General features: G+C 40.5%; 1 protein-coding gene and 1 long non-coding RNA gene across 2 annotated transcripts in view; one reads left to right on the forward strand and one right to left on the reverse strand.

Moving 5' to 3' along the window:
* Positions 1-20,569, reverse strand: part of ABCG2 (ATP binding cassette subfamily G member 2 (JR blood group)) — a 138,090-nt gene extending 117,521 nt beyond the window's left edge. The window contains exon 1 of the mRNA XM_072810677.1: positions 20,019-20,569. The gene's annotated coding sequence lies outside the window, so the exon portion shown is untranslated. The remainder of the gene's footprint in view (positions 1-20,018) is intronic.
* Positions 1-21,801, forward strand: part of LOC140623924 (uncharacterized) — an 88,103-nt gene that overhangs the window by 35,363 nt on the left and 30,939 nt on the right. The gene's annotated exons all lie outside the window — the stretch shown is intronic.

A 21,801-nucleotide genomic window follows, 5' to 3' on the forward strand; every position in this document is an offset into this window, starting at 1 on the left:
AGTATTTGCAATATACTGAATTCTTTCTTGTCCAAAAATAACCTAAGGACAAAACAAATAAGCAAACAAAAATCCCTCTGGTATTCACCCTTTCCCTCAATTGTCAATAACTTTTTGACCTGGTTCTAATAAGACTGAATACGTTTCTCATGTTCATGCCTTTATTGTAGACCCCCTCTTCATATATATCTAAAGACCCTTCTTTTTTTTAAAAAAATCTAAGCACTCTCTATAAGAGTATTACTTTGTGTGTCTCAGATAGGTTTAGAACTTTGTTGATTCCTGTATGAATTGGTAGTTAAATGTCTTTTGATCAAATTACAAATGAATATATGTTAAGATTTGAGTAATCTAGTATTTTTGTATTAGAGACCCAAAAAAGGTGTAGTTTATAGTTTGTACGAAACCCATTTGTAGTTGATTTTAAAGTATTCTCCCCAGCAGCCTTCCCTTCCCACTTCTTTTCTTGTGCTACTATTTACATTAACCTCCATTCAGTAATGATGAAGGGTGTAGCGCCAAAGCAAAAGGAATGGTAGAAATAAGTTCCATAAGGTTAATACTGTGTTCCTGACAGCTAGAGATAGATAGAAAGAAAGAAAGAAGATACAAAGATACATAGGTGGGATAACATATGCAAGAGTTGATTTTATTTGAGCTTACTAAGAAGAAAGGATAGTTTGGCTTATTAAGAAAGGAGAGACATAATACACAGAACCCTTCAGAGGAACCATTTTCAGCATCAATTTTTTTAATGTTCTCAGCATGTAAGTCATGTCTAGAAGAAGAAATAAACAAGTATGGAAATAATTATCATTGTTAAAGAACAAAAATTCAACCCAGTACATTTTAAAGATCTAATTGGTTTTATTAATGGATTCATGAATCAGGCACCATCCCATCCTCCAGAGGGCAGCTCCACTACACTACAGAAAAGGAAAGAGAAGGGGGAGAGAAAAGGCAGAGAAGGGGAGAGGGTAATTATGAGTAAAGAAAGCACTGTTTTAGGCAAGATCATCCTACAAAAGGGAACGGAGGAGTCTATAAGTAAATTTCCAAGAGCTGACCCTGAAAATGCATGCCAACTGGTTAAAGGTTATATTCCTGGTGGAACTGAAACTATAGTTAGGTTAGGTATTAAGTCTTAGTTTTACTGATCTAGGGCTCCTAACCTCAGCAAATCCATTTTGGGCCTGTGGTCTTCTTTTTGACACTCAGTACTATAGAAGATAAAAGATACATAGAGGAATCCCTGGGTGGCTCAGTGGTTTAACACCTGCCTTCAGCCCAGGGCCTGATCCTGGAGACCCGGGATGGAGTCCCACATCAGGCTCCCTGCATGGAGCCTGCTTCTCTCTATGCCTGTGTCTCTGCCTCTCTCTCTCTGTGTGCGTCTCTCATGAATAAATAAATAAAATCTTAAAAAAAAAAAAAAGATACATAGAAAAGAACTATGGGACTTGAAAGGACATTTCAGATTACTTTTAAATGACCAAGATTCTCTGAGGGAAGAAAGCAATTCTCTTACTTAAAGATATAGTCAAACTAGGATTCACTGCAGGGAAACATGGGGGAGGCAATAAATATAATCAGGGAGGTGGGGTGGAGAAGAAAGTCTTTCTTGATCTTCTCTTCAAAAGTAAGTTTGGTCATTTTTGTCTTTCTAATCTGTGTGTCAAAAATATTTACAGTGATTCTCAGAATTAGAGTTGAGTTGGCTCTTAATTAAACTGGCCATAATTTCATATTGTGCAGGGCAGAGTGAGCATATGTCTTTGTTTGCATACCAAAGCCCAAGCTTACAGGTAGTGCCTCAAGTAATTATTGTGTCCCTTTCACTCTCAAGAGTTAATTATGGTTGGCCTACCTTAGATGAAAAGCTAGACTCTGGCGCCCTCTGGGGTTTAAAGCATGAAGTCTTTCTGGAGATGCATTTTTCTTAAGGTTGCATTGGAGAATTTCACATTCTGATATTGCTTATTTGGGGAGGAGAAATCACCACAAAATGTGAACATCCCAAAGTGGATCATCTACTACTAATTTCCCCACTAAGATCTCAGCTTTGAATTTCATGTCCTCAGACTTTATCACTGACTGCCTTTCATGGTTGCTGCTAACTTTAGACTCCAGGATCCTTCTGCTCCATTTATGAGTAACTTCAGTTCCTGGTACACTGTCACTCTCACTAACACTACTTCTCTCTTGCTACCTGGTGAATTCAATACGCAGATCATTTTTCCAACACGCTGGACCTAGACAATGCTTTGTTCTCCACCCTGGCTCAATTGTACACTCCCAGGTCACACCATAAACACTGTCATTACTAGTATCATCTTATGCATCTTGTCCTCTGACCACCAAATCCCATCTTTCCACCCACCTCCTTCTAGTAACCCAACTCCAACAAACCTTTGCCCCCCCCACAAGAATGTACAATCTATTAATTTTGCCAATACTTCCCTGTGCCTCATCCCTCGCTGTTCACTTTAGTCTCCATATCAAATGAAATTCCATGATTATTTATTATAATAATACTCTAGCAAACACTTTCAACGTCCCTTGCTCTTCTTTTGCATTGCCATTTGCTTGACTCAACTACAAACTCTTCCTTAAATCCACATCTCCCCCACTCTATCCCTACATCCCTGCCACTGAATGTGGGTAGAGAAAAACACAGAAGAATAATGATTCATCTGATTTTAAATTCATCATCAAGAATCCTAATGCTGGGGGGTGCCAGGGTGGCTTGGCTGCCAGGGTGCCAGGGTTGGTTAGCATCTGACTTTTGATTTTGGCTCAGGTCTTGATCTCAGGGTCATGAGCTCAAGCCCCACATTGGGCTCTACATTAGACATGAAGCTTACTTAAGAAAAAAAAAAAAAAGAATCTTGGTGCTAGGACTCTCAGTGGTGCCCAGCAACTATACTCCCCTAGACCATTTACTCTTCTCTTCTCCTATTTCAATGTCACAATGTCTTCTTCCTATTTGATACCTCCTCCCATAATCATACTCAGTAGGTAGCCTTATTTCCTACTTTATTGAGAAAACTGAAGCAGCCAAAAGAGACTTCCAGATTCTACCATATCTGCCTACCTACCAGCATACTCTGCCTTCCTTCCTATTACTCTGGCCTAGATGAATGTCCATGCTCCTGTCTAAGGCCTAAGTCAATGTCTCCACTTTGCAGTAAGTCCCTTAAATTCTCTTACTCATCATCACATATAGATATGAATGTGGAGGGGATCCCTGGGTGGCTCAGCAGTTTAGCGCCGCCTTCTGGTCAGAGCATGATCCTGGAGACTTAGGATCGAGTCCCGCGTCGGGCTCCCTGCATGGAGCCTGCTTCTCTCTCTGCCTGTGTCTCTGCCTCTCTCTCTATCTCTTTCTCTGTGCTCTCATGAATAAATAAATAAAATCTTTAAAAAAAAAGATATGAATGTGGATATGGTATATAGATATATATATACTATCTATATCTATGTATCTATATATTATATACTGCTGTATCTATATGTCTATACCATTTCTATCTCTTACTACTGGCTCATTCCCAACAGCATGCAACCATGCTATTTTTTAATTTCTTTCATCTTCAACATCTCTCTTCATCTATCTTACAACCACTGATGTATTGCTCTGCTCTTTTACAACAAAACTCTTCAAAGGAATTCTCTATATTTGTTTCTCCAATCCCTCTCCCATCCTCTCTCAAATCCACTTAACTAGTGTTGTTTTAGGCCTCTCAGTTTCAGAGAATTTTGTTATGCACCAATAGAAATTAGAACCATACCTCTGAGAGAGCAGCACCAGCCTGCCCCAGGAGGAGGCAGCCTATTCCCTAACAGAGCTGCATGATTTTACCAACATGTGTCAGCAGATGTCTGGGGAGCAGCTGAAGGTATAGATTCTAAAGGTGTTAAGCCAATGGGGATAAATATACTCAATCAAGCCAAGATCACTGACATGGGTGCAGGGTTTGGAGTATAACATGTTGGCTGGAATAATGGAAACAGTGCTAACAGTTTGAAAAGGTCAGCTAATAAAAGCCAGGATTCCACAATAACACAGTTAATGAGGTTGAACTGCCAGAAATGTTCTAGCATACTGTAGAAAAAGGAATGCAAGTTTCAGGAAAACAGGAATGGTTCCATAATGTTCTACCTCCTAAGCTACCTCATGACTAGGCCCCTCTGGGAAGGTCTAAAAGAAACTCTTCACCAAGACATTAGGAAATGCATTAGTGAGGCAGGCACCAGCGCCCTTGAGGAGCTCTGCAGGTCGGAGACATTGGCATAAGAGGCTGGGGTGGAAATGTAGGCCCTTATTTCAGTGGGACTATAAGGATTCCGCATGGTAAAGGCCCTGCATAGCACTGAACTGTTAGAAACAACATGGAGCAATGACCACAACAAGCCACAGATGGGGCATATAATCCGTGTTTTGTCAGTGGCTCATTGATTTGGGAGTCCAAAGAAATCATACACTGGCAGCATACTAAGATGCTGCTTGATATATATATATATAAAATCTAAGTCAGCTAGGTGGAACCTAACTCAAGTTGCCAAAGTATGCTTTGTACCCAATACCCAGACCTAAGTCAGTTCAGAGACTAAGAGCCCCAATGAGGGGGAAAATCTGGGAGGCTCTGAGAAAAGATCCCATGACATAGCCGTAGGCATAAATATACCATAAATCTTCCTCCAAGCCAGCATTTCTCAACCTCTGTACTACTGACATTTTGACCAGGATATTTCTTTGTTTTGGGGGTGCTATTCTGTACATTGTAGGATGTTTGGTAGCATATCTAGTCTCTAACCCAGTAACACACACATACCCTTTTCCCCAGTTGTGACAACGAAAATGTTTGCTAACATGTGACCAAATATCCTCTGGAGAGTAGGGTTACCAGATTTAGCAAATAAAAACACAGATTAAATTTGAAATTCAGACTCAAACTTACCCCTTATCTGAAATTTAAATTTAACTGGGATCCCTATGTTATTTGTCAGCCTTATTTGGGGGGCAAATCACTCTTTGCTGAGAACTACTAATCTAAGCCAGTGCCTCTTTAAATGTGCTAAGAACCCATTACAACACTGATTCTTGAGGCTCACTCCCAGGGATTCTGACTTAGTGAGACTGTGTAATGCCTCTGAATTTTCTTTTTTCTTTTTTTAAAGATTTTATTTATTTATTCATGAGAGAGAGAGAGAGAGAGAGAAGCAGAGACACAGGCAGAGGGAGTAAGCAGGGCTCCACACAGGGAGCCCAACGTGGGACTCGATCTCGGGTCTCCAGGATCAGGCCCTGGGCCAAAGTTGTGCTAAACCGCTGAGCCACCCGGGCTGCCCTGAATTTTCTTTCTTTCTTTCTTTCTTTTTTTTTTTTTTAAGATTTTATTTATTTATTCATGAGAGACACAGAGAGAGAGGCAGACACACAGGCGGAGGGAGAAGCAGGCTCCATGCAGGGAGCCCGATGCCGGACTCAATCCTGGGTCCTCGGGGTCACACCCTGGGCCCAAAATGGGTGCTCAACGTCTGAGCCACCCAGGTGTCCCTGAATTTTTTTTTTTTTATAAATATGGATTTTTAAAAATTTTTTATTTATTTATGATAGTCACACAGAGAGAGAGAGAGAGGCAGAGACACAGGCAGAGGGAGAAGCAGGCTCCATGCACCGGGAGCCCGATGTGGGATTCGATCCCGGGTCTCCAGGATCACCCCCTGGACCAAAGACAGGCACCAAACCGCTGCGCCACCCAGGGATCCCTGAATTTTCATTTTTAATGAGTTTCTAAGTGAAGGTAAGGGTTATAGGTACAGAGAGACACCTTAGATAGTATTGCCTCAGAGAGATTTGCTTGGTGACTATACATTAGGGGAAAGAAAATACCCAGTGATTCTGGGAATTATTAGATACTGCTTCTGAAATGACATTGACTCCCAGGAACACAAAATGCCACCAAGTTCAAAAATTCAGAGTAGCACCTTATGGAGATGACCAGATAGAGTCTTGGCCTAAGTTCGTCTAACATTGGACCCCACATGGAGTAACAGCTATGATGGCAGGATGCATCAAAGAGAATCCCCTGGAACTGCCATCCCACTCCTGCTCCTGCTTCCTGTGTACCAAGACATGAACCCAAAAGTAACAAAGTTACACCACATCCCTGAGAGAATTGCAGGGATTAATACCAAGAACAGAGATTGTTGTTTAATAGGTCTACACATCAGTGATATTTGTAGAGTCTCCATCATTTGGGGAACCTTAGAATAGCCCTTCTAAAACGAGACAGCAAGTTACTGTACCTTGTACTTCTCACCATGAAGGAAAAAAAAAAAACAAAACCCACCATACTTGCTTCTTTCAAATTGGTAGGCATCATATGCTGTTTTAGCATGCTGCTCCAAACCACTTGATAACTTCTAAAGCTACCATTTTTGAGTGGGGCCAGATACATGTCAAGGCTTCAAAAGAAGCTACCCTGACACTTGAGCCCTACGACCTGGCAGACCAAATGGTATTAGAAGTATTTTGTTGAAGAGAGAGATTGTATATATAGCTTGAGGCAGGCTACAGTAGGATGGTCACAACAGACCTCTAGATGTTTGGTAAGGCTACACCTCCTCTGATGACAAATATTCTCCCCTTGAAAAGCAGCTCCTGGCTGGCTACTGGTCCTAGTTTTTGAGACTGAACATATTACCACACAATACCAAGTGGCTATACAACTTGAACTTCCCATCATGAACCACAAAGCTGGATGTACACAACAACATTTCCACTGTAAAATGGAAGTAGTATAGAGGAGACCAGGTCCTAGCAGACCCAGAAGCACAAGGAATATGTATAACCAGTCATTTCCAACTACCAAGATATCTTTTTCTATCACTTTTTTATCTTTTCCTTAACCTATATGGGAGTCCTCTTGGGGAATTCCCAGTGAGCTTTTCACAGAAGAGAATGAATCTTTGGTCTAGTCCTCAGATGGATCTATACCTGATACTACACTGCCAAAGGTGGATGACCGCTCTACCACCACTCACTCAGGCATGACCACAGGAGACCATGATGAAGGGAAATCCTCCAAGTCGACAGAATTTTGAGGGGTATTTCTGGTTGTTTGTCTTATGGTGTGAGGTACAAAGACCTATAATTATTTATGGGCAATGGCTACTGGATTGGATGACCAGCTGGGAGCTAGGAAGGAACTAATTGAAAAATTGATGACAAGATGGACTGTGTATGGTACACTTGGAGTGAGAGAATATTTCAGTGCCATGTATATATCCAATAGAGAATACCCATGATGGTGGAGGCTGTCAAAAATCAGATGATCAAGGGAATCTGTTTTGCAAATGTAAGGAAGCTTCCTTCTCCAGGCATCCCAATGCTTGCTCAACCTGTCTATACACAATATGGCCAGAGCAGCATAGAGGGAAGTGTGAACTAATAACATGATTTTCACCTCCCCCAGGCTGTCCTGCCTATAACTTCTACTGAGTGCTCAATCTGCCAGCAGCAGAAGCCAATACTAAAGCACTGATATGGCACCACTCTCCGGGTGACAGGTGGCTACTTAGTGGAAGTTGATTATGATGAACTCTTCCCTCATAAAGAGAAACATTCTTTATGCTCTCCTGAGCATAGCTGCATACTCTAGATAAAAATGTGCTTTCTCTGCCTGCAGAGCTTCTGCCAATACTACTATCATGAAGTTACGGAATGTCTCATCCATGGCCATGGTATCCCACACAACTGTCTCTGACCATAGGCATATGTTATGAACAAACAGGTTTAGAAGTGGGCTCATGCTTTCAAAATCCACCACATACTTCCATTGTACAGAACCAGCTGGCTTGATAAAATAGTGATCTGGCCTGTTGAAACCTCAATTATAGTGCCAGCTGGGGCACCATGTAATGTTAGGATGTTGTGCTACAGCACAGGATGTATGCCATAAACCAGCAGCCAATATTGCACAGAGCCAGAGTGCATGGGGGTGGGGACCACGGAAAGGAATGGTTCCTCCATCCACGCTGGCTTCCTAGGTATTTCTCTAACATGTAGACATTCTCCTGCCTCCATTTCCTCTACCTAAATGCTTTCCTCCACTCTATTTAAAATTGCAAGACCTGGGGCACCTTGGTTAAGCATCCAATTCTTGAATTCAGCTCAGGTCATGATCTCAGAATCATGAGATCAAGCCCTGCATTGTGCTCCACACTGAGCGTGGAGCTTGCTTAAGATTTTCTCTCTTTGGGGTACCTGGGTGGCTCAGTCCATTAAGTGTCTGCTTTCAGTTCAGGTCATGATCTTGGGGTCCTGGGATCTAGCTCTGAGTCAGGCTCCCTGATCAGCAGAGAATCTGCTTCTCCCTCTCCCTCTGCCCCTCCCTGACCCTCCTCACTCATGTTCTCTCTCTCTCTCTCCTTTCAAAAAAAAAAATCTCTCCCTCTGCCCCTCCCCCATTGCTCATGCATGCATATGCATGCTCTCAATAAATAGATGATAGATAGATAGATAGATAGATAGATAGATAGATAGATAGATAGATAAAATTGTGAAACCTCTCTTGCCTACCTAATTACCCCTTCCCTTACTATGCTTTTCTCTCTAGCCATTCTCACTTTCTAATACACTGTATTATTCATTAGGTTATTGTTTATTATCTCTCTTCTTCCACTAGAAAGTGAGCTTTATGAGAATAGGTTCTATTCCATTCACTGGTTTGTCCTTGGTGCCTAGGACAGTGCCTGAAACAGCAGGTGCTCAACAAATATTTCTAAATTTATTTGAATGAATATGAAATTCCTGGAGAATAGTAAACAAATACTCCCAGTCTATTATCTTTATCTGCAGTAGGGATCCATTGGCAAGCTTTTTCTGAAAAAGCTAGAGAGCAAATACTTTAGGATTGTGGGCCATGCAGTTGCTGTAGCAGCCACTCCATTCTGGTATTGTAGCATGAAAGCATCCATAAACAGTAAGTAAATGAAAGGGTGATACAAGGAGAGGAACTAGAGGAATTGCTTAAGTCCTGAGAATTTGGAGACTGAGAAGGGAGTTCATATGGAAATCGTTTATACAAAAATGTTTGATTCATTTCTTCTTCATGACTTCTCACTCCATTATCACAGCTAATACTATTGAAGTTAAATTTTCTGTTTGGTTTTGACTTTTGAGTATTGTACATTTAAAACTCCCACAGAATTATACTTATTAATATAACCTCCAGGTGGAGCCCTTTCTCTTTTCTCATTAAGCTGTTTTTATTATAGTTGACCCTTGAGCAACTCAAGGGTTGGGGGTACCACCACCAGAGCATTTGAAAATCCAACTTTTGACTCCCTAAAACCTTAGCTACTAATAGCTAACTGTCAACCAGAAGCTTACAAGGAACAGTTGATTACCATATTTCATGTTATATGTATTAGATACTGTATCCTTACAAAAAAGTGAGCTACAGAAAATGTTATTAAAATCATAAGGAAGACAGAATACATTTATAGTACTGTACTGTTATTGATACTGTGAGTTTATATTGTCTATTTACAAGATGAATCATCTCTCAGTGCCTATCTCAATATTATCTTTTCAAATTCTTATTTAACTTCCAGTTAGTTAACACAGAGTAAAATATTAGTTTCAAGTGTACAATATAGATTCAACACTTCCATACAATACCCAGTACTCATTATGACAAGTGCACTCCTTCATCCCCATCACCAATTTAACACATCCCCCCATGCACCCCCCCGTCTGGTAACCATCATTTTATTCTCTATAATTAAGGGTAAGTTTCTTGGTTTGTCTCTCTCTTTTTTTTCCCCATTGCTCATTTGTTTTGTTTCTTAAATTCCACATTTGATGTTTGTCTTTCTCTGACTGACTTATTTTGCTTAGCATTATACCCTGTAGCTCTATCCACATCACTGTAAATGGCAAGATTTCATTCTCTTTTTATGGCTGAGTAATATTCCATTATATATATTATCATTATATTCCAATATATAAATTATATATATATATAATATCCGTTGACTGATGAATAAATAAAGAAGAGGTGGGATATATATATATATATTTTTAAAGATTTTTATTTATTTATTCATGATACACAGAGAGAGAGGCAAAGGGAGAAGCAGTCTCCCTGTGGGGGACCCCGATGTGGAACTTGATCCCAGGACCCCAGAATCACGACCTGAGCCAACAGCAGATGCTTAACCACTGAGCCATCCAGGTGCCCTATGAAGAGATAATATGAAGAAATCATATTTATTTACAGATATAATGATTCATGCATTGATAATGGAGAAGCAACAATACGATTGCTCTATGATAGCTTAGTATAATTGATATGATTGCTTCATGGTAGCCTAGCCAATACATAATGAATGAATCACTATAGAATTTTTATGGCATATAGTATTATAGTCATATTCATAATACAGTATTGTTCCTTTTTTAATCTAGGGTCTAGACCCAATGTAAGGCCTGAGCTCACGACCCCAAGATCAAGAATTGCATGCTCCACCTACTGAGCCAGCCAGAGGCCCCTCATAATACAGTATTGGAAACATTGGTACATTTTTTTAAAAACCACTTACTTGTAATAATAGCCTGATACATAGTTATTCCAATTGAGAGAGACAGAGACAGAAGCATACTATATAATAATGTAATTTGTTGAAGGCAAAGTTGTAAAACAGTAAGAAAACTACCACAATATTAATTTTACGGGATCCCTGGGTGGCACAGCAGTTTGGCGCCTGCCTTTGGCCCAGGGCGCGATCCTGGAGACCCGGGATCGAATCCCACATCGGGCTCCCGGTGCATGGAGCCTGCTTCTCCCTCTGCCTGTGTCTCTGCCTCTCTCTCTCTCTGTGACTATCATAAATAAATTAAAAAATTAAAAAAAATATTAATTTTACATTAAATATCACTCATCTTATGCCTGTGTAAGGATAGGCTACCCACTTCCATACAATTCTTGCATACAACGTTGTACACAATGAATACTCAGGCAATGATGATGATAAGGACACAAAATGTCTCCATACAGCTCTTGTACAGTTACTCAATTTTCACACAGACACTCGCATGCATACTCAACAGCTGTTTATTAACTTATGGCATGATAACTATTTACTATTAAGTGGAAGCAATCCATCACAAAGGTCCTCCTTGTCATTTTCATGTTGAATAGACTGAGGAAGAAGAAGGAGAGGGAAAAAAAAAAAGAAGGGGAGGAATCGGTCTTGCTGTGTCAAGGTGGCAGAGGTAGTAGAAGTGGAGGAGGCGGAAGGTGAGGCAGGAGGGGCAGGCACACTTGGTGTAACTTTATGGAAATACATGTAATTTCTGCCTGACTTACTTGCTTTTTCCTTTCTCTAAGTATGTTTCTAAACAATACCAATCCTTCCACCATTTGCTTAATTTCAGTGTCCATGTTGTGAAAGAACTCAAAAGCAGTCTTGAATAATCAGAACATTTCTGCCAGATTGTTTAACATCTGTTTGTTTCCCGGCACTGCTTCTTCAACATCCTCCTCTTCATTGTCTGCCACTGGTTTGGAAGCACTCATCTCCATCAGGTCATCTTCTGTTAATTTCTCTGGTGTGGTGTCTATTGGCTCTTAAATTTCTCCAAGATCCAGATCTTGAAACCCTTTACCACAACCTTCCTCCACTTTTCCACCACCCCCCCATATCCATATCCACAATCTTTTTCATGATTTCCTTGATTGGCTTTGTTATAATTCCTGTGAAGTTATGCACAGCATCTGGGCACAGTTTCACCAGCAGGAATTTATTGTTTGGGGCTTGATGGCTTTCATGGCTTTTTCTATAACAACAATGGCATCTCCAGTGGGGTGATCCTTCCAGGCTTTCATGATGTGCTCTCTCTTGTAGTTCTCTTTCATAGTGTTGACAATCCTTTCCTTAAAGTACTATGCGTGATGAGCCTTAAAGGTCCTTATGGTGCCATGAGCTAGAGATTGAATTTGAGGGCAAGTAGACCACCTCAACACCTTTGATGTTGAACTCATGGGGTCCTGGGTGGACAGGGGCATTGCCCAAAATCAAAAGAACATTAAAAGGCAGTCCCTTCCTGGCAAGGTACTTCCTGACTTCAGGAGCAAAGCATTGATGGAACCAATCCAGAAAAAAGGGTTCTCCTTGTCTAGGTTTTCTTGTACAACCAAAACAGTGGTGGCTGGTGTTTATCTTTCCCTTTCACAGCTCAAGGGTTAGCAGTTTTATAGATAAGGCAGTCTTGATCATAAACCCCCACTGCACTTGCACAGAACAGCAGTTAGCCTATTCCTTCTTGCCTTAAATCCTGGTGCTTGCTTTTCTTCCCTAGTAATAAATGTCCTTTGTGACACTTTTTTTCAGAATAGGGCACTTTGGTCTGCATTAAAAACCTGTTAAGGCAGATATTTTTTTTCCTCAATGATTTTCTTAGTGGGTTTGAGAACTCACCTGGCTGCCTGTTGGTTGGCAGAAGCTCCTTCTCCTGTTGACATCTTTTAAGCCAAACTTCTTGTTAAAATTATCAAACCATCCTTTGCTGGCATTAAGTTCTCCAGCTTTAGATCTTTCATCTTCCTTTTGCTATAAGTTGTCATATAATGACCCCACTTTCTAGAATCATATTAGAGCCTATAGGTATACCTTTCGTATACTAATCTTGTACTCAAATAAGAGCTGCATTTTCAAAATGAGGTAAAAAGGTATTTTGCACAAAGTGCCAAGTTTTCACCCTCACTGGTATAGCGACAGTGACAGTTTCACAAATTTTTTAAAATTTTTTTAAAGATTTATTTATTTATGAGAGAGAGAGAGAAAGAGAGAGGCAGAGACACAGGAGGAGAGAGAAGCAGGCTCCATGCCGGGAGCCCGATGTGGGACTCGATCCCGGGACTCCAGGATCGTGCTCTGGGCCAAAGGCAGGCGCTAAACCGCTGAGCCACCCAGGGATCCCCACAAATTTCTTTTCTTTTTTTCTAATGCTTCTTATGCTGGATTCATTTATCTTGAAATAACAGGCAACCACACCACAGACCTCAATCTACAGTACATATCAAGCAACTCAACTTTTTCTTGTAATATCCTGACTTTCCTCTGTTTCTTGCAAGCACTTTGAGCATCATCAGTGGCACTTCATATGAGTCCCATAGTGTTTTTCAAGGATTACAATGCTGCACTAAGCATGGTGAAAAATATGGGAGAACTGTGAGAAAATACATTTTACTGTGATACACAATATACTGGAGAGACAAACGGGTCATACAGAGATTATTATTTTAACACAGCATTTTTTTTTAATTTTATTTATTTATTCATGATATTCACACACAGAGAGAGAGAGAGAGGCAGAGACATAGGCAGAGGGAGAAGCAGGCTCCATGCACCGGTAGCCTGATGTGGGATTCGATCCCGGGTCTCCAGGATCGCGCCCTGGGCCAAAGGCAGGCGCCAAACCGCTGCGCCACCCAGGGATCCCTAACACAGCATTTTAAATGGATATTGGCAACACTCGAGCTCACCACCATAGCTAAGAGAGGTGGCTATAAAATTCTTGCAGTGTATAGTATGTACTAGTGTTAATTTTATGTAGTTATGATTTAATACTGCATCTTTGCATTTGCTTACATTTCTCTTGATCACAAATGGCATCATGTATGGTCTGTGTTTGTGCACATACTGTTTTTTTAAAGATTTTATTTACTTTCTCATAATAGACACACAGAGAGAGGCAGAAACATAGGCAGAGGGAGAAGCAGGCTCCTTGCGGGTGGCCTGATTCAGGACTCGATCCTGGGACCCAAGGATCATGCCCTGAGCAGATGCTTAACCACTGAGCCACCCAGGCATCCCAGTGCACATACTTTTTTTTTTTTTTTAAGATGTATTTATTGGGATGCCTGGGTGGCTCAGCAGTTTAGCGCCTGCCTTTGGCCCAGGGCATGATCCTGGAGACCCGGGATGAAGTCCCACGTTGGGCTTCTGCATGGAGCCTGCTTCTCCCTCTGCTTGTATCTCTGCCTCTCTCTCTGTGTCTCTCATGAATAAATAAATAAAATATTTTTTAAAAATTAAAAAAAAAAGATGTATTTATTTGAGAGAGAGAGTAAGGGGAGGGGCAGAGGAAGAGGGGGAGCGAGAGAGACTCTACACTGAGTGTGGGCCTGGACACGGATCAATCTCATGACCCTAAGATCACCACTTGAGCTGAAACCAAGAGTAGAATGCTTAACCAATTGAGCCACCCAGGCACCCCTGTGCACATTCATTTTGACAAATGTTAACTTTTTATAATAGACTTGTGTATATTTTATGATAGTAAATTACAAAATAGTATCTACATATATTTTTTTGCATTCATGACATATCTAACTTCTTAATTTTCTTGATATATCTAGGCTATGCAGTTTATCTGTGAGTTTTTTCAAATTGTTGTAAATCTCCAAAAATTTTCCAATATATTTTTTGGAAAAATCCATATGTTAGTGGACGCACACAGTTCAAACTCATGTTGTTCAAGGGTCAACTGTAGTTTAGTCTACAAATATTTATTAAGCATCTACCATGTGCCAAGAACCAAGTCTTAGGATATAGCTTTGAATTAGACAAAGGCCTTATCCTTAGGAAGTTTACATTCTAATGAAGACAAATGATAAATAGATATAGATATGATCCCTTTCAGAAAGTGATATGTCATATAAGGAAATTACATAGAATAATGGGAGCCTTCCTTGAGGAAATACCATTTGAGCTGAAAACTGAAGAATAAGAACCAGTCATGCAAAAACCTGTTTTTTTTCACTGTGGTAAAATATCTATATCATAAAATTTGCCACTTTTGAGTGAGTTTTGTGACATTAAGTACATTAACATTGTTGTGCAACCATCACCGCCACCTATCTCCAGAACTTTTTCATTTCCCCAAACTGAAAATCTGTACCTGCTAAACTGATTCAGTCCTTCCTCACCCCAGTGGCAACCACTATTCTACTTTCTGTTTCTATGAATTTGACTCCTGCAGGAATCATATAAGTGTATAGGTCATACAGTATCTATCCTTTGATGACTAGCACATTTCACTTAGCATAATGTCATCAAGGTTCATCCATGTGTCAGGATTTTTTAAACGAATATTCCATTATAATGGAAAATTCCATTATAATACATATTTAGTGTATTCTTCTATTGATAGACATTTGAATCACTTTCATCTTTTGGCTTTTGTGAATAATGCTGATATGAATACAAGTGTACAAATTTCTATTTGAGTGCCTGCCTGCTTTCGATTCTTTTAATATTCAATATTCAACCCTTTTAAAATTGGATTGCTTGGCTTTTGTTGTTGAGCTATAGGAATTCTTTATATATTCTAGATATTAATCCCTTATCAGAAGTGGAAATGTTGGATCATATGGTAACACTATGTTTAATTTTTTAAGGAACACCAATCTGTTTTCCATAGCACTACATCACTTCACATTCCTACCAGCAAAGCATGAAGGTTCCACTTTCTTCATATCCATGCCAAATCTTGTTATTTTCCTTTTTTTTTTAATTATTATTATGGCCATCCTAGTGAGTATGATATGGTATCTCATTATATTTCCCTCATGATAAGTGATGTTAAGCACCTTTTCACATGCTTATATCATCTTTGGAGAAATGTCTATTCAAGTCCTTTGTCCTTTTAAAATTGGGTTGTTTGGCTTTTGTTGTTGAGCTATATGAATTCTTTATATATTCTAGATATTAACCCCTTATCAGATATATGATTTGCAAATATTTTCTCCCATTCAGTGGGTTGTCTTTTCACTTTTTTTAATAATGTCTTTTGAGACATGCAAGTTTTTAATTTTGAAGAAGCCCAATTCATCTAGTTTTTGTTTTGTTGCCTGTGCTTTTGGTGTCATACCCAAGAAATCACCGCCAAATCCAATGTCATGAGGCTTTTCCCTTATGTTTTTATCTAAGAGTTTTATACTTTTAGCTATTATGTTTAGGTCTTTGGTTCGTTTTGACTTAATTTTTGTATATGGTATAAGATGAGGGTCTGACGATTCTTTTGCATGTGGTTATCCACTTTTCCCAGCACCATTTGTGGGAAAGACTCTTTTCCTCATTGGATGGTCTTAGCATCCTTGTCAAAAATCGTTTGACCACATACATGAGAGTTTATTTGAGGGCTGTCTATTCCATTTCATTGGTCTGTATTTTTTTTTATGCCATTACCACAGGTTTTTTTTTAATTACTATAGTTTTATTGAAGTTAGAGGGTTTTTTTTTTGTTTTTTTTTTAGATTTTATTTATTTATTCATGAGAGACACACAGAGAGAGGCAGAGACACAGGAAGAGGGAGAAGCAGGCTCCTCACAGGAAGCTCAATGCAGGACTCACTCCCTGGACCTGGGATCACGCCTTGAGCCAAAGGCAGACACTTAACCGACTGAGCCACCCAGGTGCCCCAATAACACTTTATCGTAATAGATGGTAGGACAGATTTGCCCCACAGGCAGTGTTTTGACACTCTTTGGACTAGAGGTCACAGTTGAGCATTTTCAAAGGCTTGAAGGCCAGTGTGATCAGAATAAAGGTGAGAGAGGAGAGAGATGAGGTTACAAGGATAAGTCAGGGCCAGATCACAGAAACTTGTAGACTACAAGGAGGATTTGATGGATTCTCTCTCACTCATTCACTCACCAAACATTCATTAGGGACCCACGAGCCACCCAGGTGCCCATCCCTGGGTGATTTTTAAGAATGATAAAGTCTGGGCAGCCCCGGTGGCTCAGCGGTTTAGCGTCACCTTCAGTCCAGGGTGTGATCCTGGAGACCTGGCATCGAGTTGCAGGTCGGGCTCCCTGCATGGAGCCTACTTCTCCCCCTGCCTGTGTTTGTCTGTTTGTCTGTGTGTGTGTGTGTGTGTGTGTGTGTCTCATGAATAAATAAATAAATCTTAAAAAAAAGAAAGAATGATAAAGTCTGAGACCCACTGCCCTAAAACATTTACTCCTGTGGGGTAAAGGTCTTAATGAAGGCAAAGCTTAAGACAAACATAAAAACAATTTTGACAAAAGAAGTAGAAACAGAATTATTTTCAATGTACAAAGTTTTCAAATTATGACATAAAAAGAAAACAGACCTAGTACAGAACAATATAGGTTTTCAAAGATCCTGAGAGAATGATTGAGAGGAGCAAGAAGAGCACAAGGTTAACCTGAACCACGAGCAAATCCAGCACGCCCACTAACCAGCTATGTGCCTTGTAGCAAACTGCTTAACCAGAGTCTGACTTTCTTCATTAACAGGTTAAAATAATAAGTTCCTTGACCTGTACCCTATGACAGTTGTGAAAATCAAATGGGATAACGTATGCAACAATGCTTTGTATGGAAGGATAACATCGTGATCAAGTTTCATTTTCTGCTGTAACTCTTTTTTTTTTTTAAGATTTTATTTATTTATTCATGACAGACATAGAGAGAAAGAGAGAGGCAGAGACACAGGCAGAGGGAGAAGCAGGCTCCATGCCGATAGCCTGATGCAGGACTTGATCCCTGGACTCCAGGATCATGCCCTGGGCCGAAGGCAGGAGCAAAACTGCCGAGCCACCCAGGGATCCCTTGCCGTAACTCTTTACAACAGAATATATGCATCTTCCCTTCTACTCAGGAAATGGGTAGGATTTTGAATCTTGTAGTGACTTACAATAATTCTCTTTAGTGTAGGTTGCTAGAGATACACAGCTTCGATGAGGGTTGTTCTGGGCTTGACAAGAGAGAACAGAGGGAAGTGGCCTCATCTGCCAGAGCTTTGGCAGATGGTGGCAGGGATACCATTAATATCCCTGAACTCATCTGTAGCTTTATAATGTCTCCTCCCCACAGAAAGTTTAATTAAAACATACAATATCAGGGCACCCAGGTGGCTCAGTTGGTTAAGCCTCTGCCTTCAGCTCCAGTCATGATCTCAGGGTTCTGGGATCAACCCCACATGAGGCTCTCTGCTCAGCAGGGAGTCTGCTTCTCCCTCTCCCTGTGCCCTTCCCCTTCCCCCTGCTCTCATGTGCAAGCGCTCTCTCTCTCTCTCTCTCTCTCAAATACGTAAATAAAATCTTAAAAAAAAAAAAAGACCTATAATAGCTGAGGCCAATGTACAGTCCTGAACATTCTTACTGCCTAGCAGCTGCTGTTGTATGGGCTCTTTACAGTAGCTTCTGTGCTGATTGGTCAATGTTTGTGCCACACAGGTTGTTATCTTTCAGTAACACCTCTGGTGATACCCCATAATTAAAAGGAGTGTTATCTGAAGCTCATTTCAAACAGAAGCAATTCCCCTATCTCTGGGATGGTTTAATGGGTTCCTATCGTGCTTCACCAGGCCTGCACATTCCTCGGAACTTTGATCTCATCGCATACTCCTAAACTTAATGACAAATAGTTTTAGCATGTTCATTCATCACAACAGCACAATTTACAATTTATTCTGTTTCAAGTACATTTCTCCTGCTGAGGAAGACATGAGCTACTATTCTGGAAGAACTCCCATGCCAGTGTGGATAAGAATTCTATTTCTAGACTGGGGTTTCCTTATTCATTTCACGTAGCTAAGACATCCCAGGCCACCACAGTCTTTATTTCCCACTTTTTTCCATTGCTATTTTCTCCCCTCAACTAGGGACAGAATAGGTAGACTTCCTATCTAATATTCATTTTTTTTTCCTCTTAGCTTGTCTCTCTTGGATTAAAAGTGACTTTCAGATAAATTTGTACCATTTATTTTATTTTAAAGATTTTATTTATTTATTCATGGGAGACACAGAGAGAAGCAGAGACACAGGCAGAAGGAGAAGCAGGCTCCCTGCAGGGAGCCCCATGTGGGGCTTGATTCCAGGACCCCAGGATCAAGCTCTGAGCCAAAGGCAGACGCTCAACCGCTGAGCCACCCAGGCGTCCCAAATGTGTATCATTTTTTTAAAAAGATTTTATTTATTTATTCATGAGAGACCCAGAGAGAGAGAGAGAGAGGCAGAGACACATGCAGAGGGAGAAGCAGTCTCCATGCAGGGAGCCCGAGGCGGGACTCGACCCGGGGACTCCAGGATCACGCCCTGGTCTGAAGGCAGGTGCTAAACCGCTAAGCCACCCAGGGATCCCCAAATGTGTATCATTTAAGAGAGGGAGCTAGTACCAGGAGAACTTAAAGGCCTCTCATAAGAATATAAAACATATTCATTATATTCCTTACTTGAATTGACTTTAAACCATGTAGTAGACTCATACGCCTTACAATCTTTACCTCCAAATGATAGGTGCAAAACACCATTATTTTTCTAGCATGCATAGTTTTTCATTGAAACCGAAATGTTCAAAGTGACCACTAGCTGTACCAGTTGAGGTGTGATAGGACACCTCATACCCTAAATTGCAAAAATTAAAGGATTTCTAGCTCTACTCAAAGTGATCCATGCAGTCTAAAGAGCAGCCCAACATTCTCTCTCACTAGGGATGACTTGGCTTAGCACATCTAGGAACTGTTTAACAGAAACCCCAAATTTTAGAGATAGTCCATTAAAGCAGATACAACCAGGCAGGAATGGTGACTGATTTTCTTTTCAGGTGCTCTACATAAATCACATTCTTGGTTAAATACCTTCATTCCACCAGCAACCCCCAATTCTTTTCCCCAAAAAACAGCAAAAAAAAAAAAAAAACACCCAGAGGATTTACACCCTTGTTACTCAAGGCATGGTTCACGGACTAACAGATCTGAGATTGCCTGCAAACTTGTCAGAAATGCAGTCTCGGGCCCAAACCAGGGCCACAGAATTCTGCTGCTTTTTAACTAAATGTCCAAGTGATTCATATTCACAATGGAGTATGAGAAGTACTGGCTTAAGTGACAGGTTTGTTAAGAAGCATACCAAAAACGAATCAAGATTCTCTACTCAGAACACTTGAAAAAATAAAAACAGACAACTCACTTCAGTTAGGACGTGTGATGAAGCAGCCCCAGCCTTGGAAGAGAGGCAGTGGCGATATGGAGAAGACTTCTACCCTTGTACGTTTTCCTATAGAGACTTCTGCCCAAGATCCATGTCCCTTAAAGTTCCAGGAGCTTCCCTTTGCCAGCCCTCGGGGGCAAGGGAAAGAATCAGAGGAAATGCAGCGGCCCCTCAGCGTGGTCCTGCAATGACCAGGAAGACTGAGGCTTTCCAAATACACTAGCCTGGAGGAAATGGGCAGGGTGCAGTCGAGGCTTCTCCTATCGCCCTGAGTTCCTTTCTTCTCCACCAGGAGCCGGGTACTACCCACATTTCTTTCTCAAACACTGAGATTCAAAGCGACGACCTAATGCCTCCAATCAGCCTGGGAGCCTTTTCCAGCGTTCCTGGCAAGAGGATGGGAAAGAGAGAAAATGCACCCATCAGAGAGATATTTTTATCTTTCTCTTTGTGCAACAGAATCCTGGTGACAGCATCTCAGACACTACCAAGAGCTTGAGGATCAAAAGCAATTCTAGCAAATAGTTTTGCTCTGCATAAACTTCCTGTCTTTTGCTAGCTCTGACGAAATTGAGGGTCTCCTCTCATAGGCCCTGCCTTCTGGCAAAAGAGTCCAAGAAGGAAGATAACAGATTCAAAAGGAAGTGAAAGAAACCAAAGCAAAGACAGCGTTAGGTTTCAGGGCAAAGACCCCCCCCCCCCCCCCCAGAGACTGGAAGAGGAGAGAGCAGCTATATTTAGAACATGCTAGCCTTCTAATGTTCTCCTTTTCTATCCCAGAAACTTAATAGGAACATAAGACCGTATTAAATAGGCATTTCATATTGTGAAAACATGATGAAGTCAAGTGAAATAATAGGACATTTACCAAGAGCTTCTGGTCCCTCTTTTTACGAGTCTTGACAAGTGTTTTCACCCATGCCTCCCCAGTTATAAAAGGGTGACAAAAATGATACCAGCCTTACAGAGATGGCCTGATACTATCATGAGATACAGGAAATGCCAATGACTGAGCTTGCCATGCTGTAAGTTCTCTTTATATTTAAGTCACCATCCTGAGCCTACTTTTGTTCATACCTAGGCACAAATCATGCACTCAATAAATATATTTGTTTTCCTCCATCTTCCCCTGGCATTCAATAAATATTTATTGAAGTGAAAGTTTAAAAAAATCTTGATGTTGTGAAGAAAGTCTACCTATTTATTTTTATCATTTCTTATGGTGGTAAAATAATAAAATATGCCATTTTAGCCATTTTTTAAGTGTTTGGTTCGGTGGCATGAATTGCATTCATGCCAATGTTATTATATAACTACCACCACCACCCATTTCCAAAACTTTTTCATTACGCCAAACAGAAATTCTATAATCATAAAGAAATAGCTCCTCACTGAGGGGAGCACTTGATGGGATGAGCACTGGGTGTTATGCTATATGTTGGCAAATTGAACTCCATAAAAAAAAAAAAAAGAAAGAAAGAAATAGCTCCTCTAGGGTTTGCTTGTTGTTTTGTTTTTTTAAGATTTTTATTATTTATTTATTTATGAGAGACAGAGAGAGGCAGAGACACAAGGCAGAGGAAGAAGCAGGCTCCTTGAAGGGAGTCTGATGTGGGATTCGATCCCGGGATCCTGGGATCATGACCTGAGCCAAAGGCAGGTGCTAAACTGCTGAGCCACAGAGGCATCCCTTGTTGTTTGTTTTTAAATATTTTATTTATTTATTTTTATTTTTTATTTTTTTATTTGAGACAGAGAGAGC

The sequence above is a fragment of the Canis lupus genome, chromosome 33, assembly GCF_048164855.1.
Source record: "Canis lupus baileyi chromosome 33, mCanLup2.hap1, whole genome shotgun sequence".
In the NCBI taxonomy this organism is placed as follows: Eukaryota; Metazoa; Chordata; class Mammalia; order Carnivora; family Canidae; genus Canis; species Canis lupus.